We start from the raw sequence: 6,713 nt of genomic DNA, 5'->3' as shown, positions 1-6,713 counted from the left end.
TTCCTCTGATGCTGCAATGCTGGAAGTGCCTTCGGTTTGCTTTTTGCTTCAAATTTATTCCCTGATACCCAGTCTCCATTGCAATGTATTTCCCACCAGTCATTAAGCATAAAAGAAAGTTGAATCAACAAAGTTGTCTTGGCAGAATTTCTACACCGATGTTCTTTTTAGGCAATGATGGAGAAACCTTGATTTAGTTAGAACAACTACCAAAGAAATGATCTGAAAAATAAAAAACGAAAAACAGAGCATAGAATATTACCATATTTATCACATCCAGAATTCTTCAACTCTTCGCAGTTTATGAAGATGACATCAAGAATGATAAAGCTCCATCTAAGAAAACATACATTATCTAACACAAATTAATATTCTTTAGCACATGGCATATTTGCGAAGTGTTTTGCCTTAAGAAATACATTGGGTTTGTTTTAGAGCTTTTCATTTTCCATGATGAGACAAGAAATAAGTAACAAGTGAGGCAAAATATTGGTCATTTCAGTCATCAGTCATCAGGGCAGCTTAATAGATTGTGGGACAGCTGAAACCCTTAGACTAGTTGTCTCTGGTTTTATAGTTTACTACAGTGTACTACATAAAATATTATAATTTTCTATGTGTGGTAAGTTGTAAAAAAGCTTAGAAGTGTAGGTTTATTGACATGTAGGTGTTTAGAAATCTAAAGATGCATACATAAGCCTATTATCTTCAGAGCATGTATGGACTATTTATATATATATATATATATATATGTATACTCACACACATATACCAACTAACTAAAATATTGTTTGATATGATCCTGTTTAAAAACATCCCAGTGAATTAATTATTCCATTTATTAATTGCACGGTTATTCGATGCTTATGATATACCAGATACCTACTATTCCAAGTACAAGGCAAACAAAGACAAGATCTCTACTATAAAATATCTTATGCTTTAGTGAGAGCACAAGAATAAATATTTTAAAAATATTTTTTCAGTTATTAATAAATTTATAAAAGAAACAAAACAGACATATAATGGAGAAAACTGGATACGATTTAGAATTATTCGAAATTGGTTACTTTGACCTAAATTCAGAGCTGAAAAGGATTAAGGCACACACAAATTTGGAGGAAGAGTGATCTAAAGCAGAGACAACAAACATTAAAACAACAGAATACAAAAAAACGAAACCCTTTAATGGAAATAATGCTGGCATGATTGAGGGTATGAGTAGCCTGTTGATAAAGCCTTGGGAGCCAAGTTAAAGCATTTGGGTTTTATCCTAAGAAATACAAGAAACAATTGAAGTGTATTAAGAGAAGACTTTATAGAAGACATGGCATTTCAGTTGATCAATAATGAGAAATTCCCCAGATCACAAAGTAAGAGGAAATGGTCTGAGATAAAAAATAAAAAATAAAAAAAATAAAAACATTTTAAATGAAGGGAAAAACATGTTGTGAAAAATAGTATCTTTGTGAAATTTTTTCCCAAAGTCTCCCAATTGAGTATATAGAAAAAATAAGATCAGAACTCAGACAGGAAGCTTCAGTATCACATGCTTTAACATGGCGCTTCTCTCTCACTGGTCTTCAACCGATGGTCAATGAGCTGGGAGCAGCTTAAGAGTGGTTCTTAGCTCACATGCTATTGCTTCTTTTCAGTTAGATGCCGATACTTAAAAATTGAAAAGTTCACATAAAAAGCTGGGTTTCTAGAAACTCTTGAAAAAATGAGATCTGCTTACACAGTGCCCACATTCATGAACAACCAACAACTGACTCCGTTAGCGGTGACATTCACAGAGGCCCCAGGACCAGCTTCCCTCTTTCACGTTAGCTCCTGGGTCCTGTTGGCCTGTAAGGTTTCTATCTCTACTTTATCGCACAACAGTTTTGAGTATCTCATTGAGAACTCTTGATTTTGGAAAATTCACAATCCAAAGAAGCAGCTTGCTCCATCAATTGAAAACAATTTCTTTGTAGTGAGTTAGGATTTGCCTCTTTATCATTTCTACCAAGTGGTAATAATTCTTTCACCTTCGAAACCACACTCAAAAAATGATTTTCAAATCACCTTTTTATAACACATACACACAACTATACTCCTTTTTTCATATCCTTTTCTTTCAAATATCTCCTCACCTTACTTCTTTCTGCTGAATATTGTCAGCTGCCTCAGCAAGCTTTCTTTAAAATCCCTAGTTCCAATAGTGTCACAGCTTACACTAGCGATCAAATTATAAATCTAAACAAAAACAATAATAATAACTAATATTCTTTGAGTGTTTGAGTATTTATGTGCCAGATAGTGATCCGAGGGCTTTACACATATTAACTCATTGAATCTTCACAACGACTCAATGAAATAGGTATTATTATTATACTTATATAAAAGGAATCTGAAGCACAAAAACTTGTGATCATTTACCAAGTTAATAAGAGACCGAGACAGAATTAAAACTCAGGAAAACCATCTTTTAATGTAGGAATAGTGTAAATATTCTTTTCATGGAGTTGTTAACAATTAGTGTTTGAAGTGTTCTGAGGTATCAAAGAAAAACAAGAAAAATAAATAGACCTGAATATTTGAATTGTACCTACTAAACTTGCAATGCTAATTATGAAATACTCAAGGACTCCCCAACACACCCTGGAGTATCATATTCCACCATGGTGGGTGACATCTAAAAAAGGTGAATAGTCTGTTGTATTATTTGAGTTCTAATACAGACAGGTGTTTTTTAATAGTAATTAAGAGATAAAATTTAGAATATGGACACTCACAATGTAATTCTGTGACATTAGTCTCTATCTTCTTATTAAAGGAGAAATAAAGATAATATCTATAAGTTGTTTTAAGAATGGGATAATTTATGTAAAACACATGGTGTCTGATCCAGGGTAAGTGTTTAATAAATATTAGTTATTTTTAGTACAAAATATGTAAATTGGAAGTAAAATATTAGGAAAAGACCATTGAATCAGGATATGAGTGTGACAGAGATGATACGAGAACCAAAAAGCTTTCTGTCCTTGGGCAATGTTTTGCCTCTTATAAACATTATGCAGACTATGAGGTCTCACATAGCCCGGGCTCACAATTTCAAGGTCTCTGAGTCTTCTAATAAAAGAGTCTAGAAACCAGCCTCAAGTATATGCTGTTTTTGTCTGATCTGGCCACAGAATATAATATACATACACATAAATGCGGCCATTTATAATCTGTGGTCATTATACAGTAAACTAACACCTGCAGGAGTAAACACTGGAGTAGTAATCAAGTCAAGCTCTGCCATTACTATTGGAATTCTACTGATTTTTTTTCTCGATCCTCCCTTTCCCATAAGTAAAACAAAGGATTTGGGCTAGATGTTCTCAAGGTATCTTTTAATTGAGATCATCTATAATTTAGTCATCTATACATCCCCAAATTACTTGTAAATAGTAGATCATAATCAGGATATGAAACATTAAGGGAAAAAAATCCATGGAAAATGTGGGATAGAAGTATTAATACATGTTTCATAAAGTGCTAAATTGGTATTTCTGCTATTATGTATGTAATATGATCTTTTCAAAAAACTTAATAGCTATATGTTCATTTTAAAGTAGATTTGGAAAGATAAAAGTAGCCCATAAAACAAACAGTATAGGTTAAAATGGCTCAATAGAAATAGCTGATCAATTTAAAGAAAAAAAGTATTTGATAGAACAATCAGTACATATATATATGTTAAAAATTTGTAGACTTTCTTGAAGAAATGCTAATTTCTTTTTTAAAATCTCAAATCAATAGATTATAGAATTTATGTGTTTGGTTTGGTTTGGTTATGACCATAGATGTTTTGACAATACAATGGGATCCATGAATTTTCTCTTCAGGAAATGTTAGTCTACATACACATAAAATTTAGTTCCACTGACTGATAGAACCATCTATTTCAAATTAAAAAATCACTATGCTAGAGGTTGGTGTATTTCCTCATATTCCTCCTGAGCAAGGACTTGACTTGGTGTCAGAGATGTTGGCTGTTAAACTAGCATTAATATGTGAGATATGACCCAGTGTATACTAAAGGAGTCTCAGAAATCTCCATGTGGCTGGACTGAGATCTCTTTTCATCTTTGACTTACCCTGGAATCTTAGTTCTGCCAAAGATCAATTGATCTCCAACTGAGGGACCCACATGCTGATCTCTATACCAAATATTTATTTTCCAAGTCTCTATTTTTAGGAAGGGTATTCCTATGCTTTTAGATAATCAGAAATGGGGTTCCTTAAACAGATATATTAAAATATCTTTACTAGGGTTAGTTGTGTAAATACAGTTATTTAATAATCTTGTGCTTGAGTTTTCTCATCAAATACTTAGGTCGTTACCAAAGCATTACATCAGTGATGTAATGCATATAAAGTGCCTCAATAAATGGTGATATTAGAGTCATCACGGAGTCTTGATTCAATGTAAAGAAGTAATGATTGTTTTGTCAATAATCATTGTCTTACCAACAATATATCTATTACTGCATTAAAAATTACCTCTAGCTTAATGACTTAAAAAAAAAGTTTATTTGTTCACAATTCTGTAATTTGTGCAAGCTCACCAGAAATGATCTGCCTCTGCTCCACATGGTGTTGGCCAGGTGGCTCTATTGAGACCCATGATAACATCAGAAATATCACATTTCTAATATTTCACTGGGGTCACTAGACAGGTTTCTCTCTTTTGTCTCTCTGTCTCTCTCCATAGTCTCTGATCTAATTCTGCCACACTCTTCAGGCTTAGACCTAACAATGGCATGTAGCCACATTTACTGCATTCTATTCATCAAAGAGAGTCATATGATAAACTCAGATTTAAGTGGAGAGGAAATGTACTCTTCTGTATGAGAGGAATAACTTACATGAAGAGAGATGTGAGGATTTGTGATGCTGATTTTTGTAAATAATATTTTAAAAACATTCTCCTTCCTTAAGATTAAATTGTACGATGAATTATGAGCAAACTTTATATGAAGGGTGACTGGAAATAAGGTTTGAAATTAGTTATAGAAAAGCTGGACCTGAATGGCTAGAACTAATTAATCTGATGATCAACATGGGACCAAAGTAGGTAACTTGTTTTCTCTTAAGTATGTGATAATATTAAAAAAAAAAATGGGGGTGGGGGGGTGGCACTACAATTATTTATGGTGGTGATGATAAGGAGGTTAATTTGCTGGTGAGAAAGAGATTATATTTCAGATTTTTTTCTCCAGAATTTGCAAAACTTGCACATCTAAGATTTCCACATAATTAAAGTCTCAGGACTAAGTCAACAGATGCTTATTATAACCAATTTAGTCAGTGACTACTATAATTATGCTCTATTTAATATGTTATTGTTCTCCAGTCACTACCCGTGTATTCAACTAAAGTGAAGGTGACAGAGGTCAAGTTCCTAATCTCAATGCTTACATGAGCGTAATAACAATTGCTAACATTGATGAAACATTTTAGTGCATGTGTTAGCTATATGCATCATCTCAACAATGATGAAATTAAATATATTTAAATTTTAGTTTGATGTGACAATTTGTGAGCTGAATGAACAAATTGACCCCCAAAGCACAGAAGTTACCCAAGATTCTATCTCAAGCATCTGCCACCCTCTAGGACTCAGTGTTCTGAAACTAATGCCTCCATGGGGGTGAGGATAGAGTGAAATGATCAAATAAGTTAAGTCAACTAAGAAATGGAAAATGCCTTAAATTAGGTAGAAATTACTTTTGGCCTCTTACTGGACCTTTGGCCTCTTAATGGTATTGTGAAGCATTTAATGAGACTTGGTAACCAACTGGCAAGTCTCTGACAGTTTTGGCAATGTGACACTGAATTTAAGAGACATTATGTCTTCCATGCAATAGGAATTATGTTTTAAATGACCTGACCAAGCATTCAATTTGTCTGCTGGATTCATTTCAACCTATTTGTCTATGTCTGAATAGCCTAATGAATGCTATGCAGCTGATGCCATCTGTCATTTACCATGCTCAGTCTTCACACACCTCCTGAGAGTCAAAGAACAAAACTTGACATGTGCTATTTCCCCTGAGGAAGAATTGAAAGGAAACATAGGGGCTAAAGTAGAAAGCAAGGCAACTAAACTAAAGATAAAAATTTTTTCCACTAAACCGCAACAAACCCTTAGCAAAATTTGACTCTTTCAGTGGGGTGTTATTATCATGATTTTAGAAATAAGAGGAAACAGCAATAGAAAAAAAAGGCAGAAGAAAAGAGAAACAGAAATTGACTTTCATATGATCACCAAGTTGAAAAAGAGGGGAGACAGACACCTGGGGTTATCTGTCTTCATTGCTGTTGTTGTTCCCACCCAAATATGACGACCACTGAAAGAACAGCCTTGATCTAGAATTCTTCTCCAAGATGTGCGAGATGCCCTTCCCCCTTCTGTAATGCGTGCCTGTGGTGAGCATTTTCTGGTTCTGCTCTAAGAATTTTGACATTACTCCCAAATGTAAAGGAAGATAATAATGGAAGACGATTCTAAAGGTGGGAGAATTCTCATTATTAAAGGAGAAATGAAATGTTTCATTTAAGGGAACTGGAAGATTGAAGACAATTATTCAAAAGGCCTTTTGGAATGGTTTGGAGAATAGGTACAGAAAGAGAAAGTGCGTTGCCTTCCTCACTGTAACCGACGATACCTTCAACTACTC

The sequence above is a fragment of the Rousettus aegyptiacus genome, unplaced genomic scaffold, assembly GCF_014176215.1.
Source record: "Rousettus aegyptiacus isolate mRouAeg1 unplaced genomic scaffold, mRouAeg1.p scaffold_m13_p_7, whole genome shotgun sequence".
Taxonomy (NCBI): Eukaryota; Metazoa; Chordata; class Mammalia; order Chiroptera; family Pteropodidae; genus Rousettus; species Rousettus aegyptiacus.
Note: the sequence above shows the minus strand (reverse complement) of the source record.